Source organism: Apaloderma vittatum, unplaced genomic scaffold, assembly GCF_000703405.1.
Source record: "Apaloderma vittatum isolate BGI_N311 unplaced genomic scaffold, ASM70340v1 scaffold12981, whole genome shotgun sequence".
NCBI lineage: Eukaryota > Metazoa > Chordata > Aves > Trogoniformes > Trogonidae > Apaloderma > Apaloderma vittatum.
The window spans coordinates 1-245 of NW_009699724.1; positions in this window are offsets into that span (position 1 = coordinate 1).

Consider the following 245-nt stretch of genomic DNA (forward strand, 5'->3'; position numbering starts at 1 on the left):
CAGAAGAGCTTCCCCCCACCGCCCCCCACGCCGAGCACGGGTTTCCCCTGCAGGGTTGGAGCCTTTAGCAGGACTTCCCCCCCATCTCTTGCAGCCCCAGGGAAAGGGTGAAAGCAGCAGCAGCACAGCCCGGGGAGGGGGCGATTCCAGGTGCACGGTGCTGCCCAGAGGAGAGCTCACAGCCCCGCCGGTACATTTAACACTCGGAGCTGGATGTCCCGCGGTGCCCCCAGTTATTTGCTGCC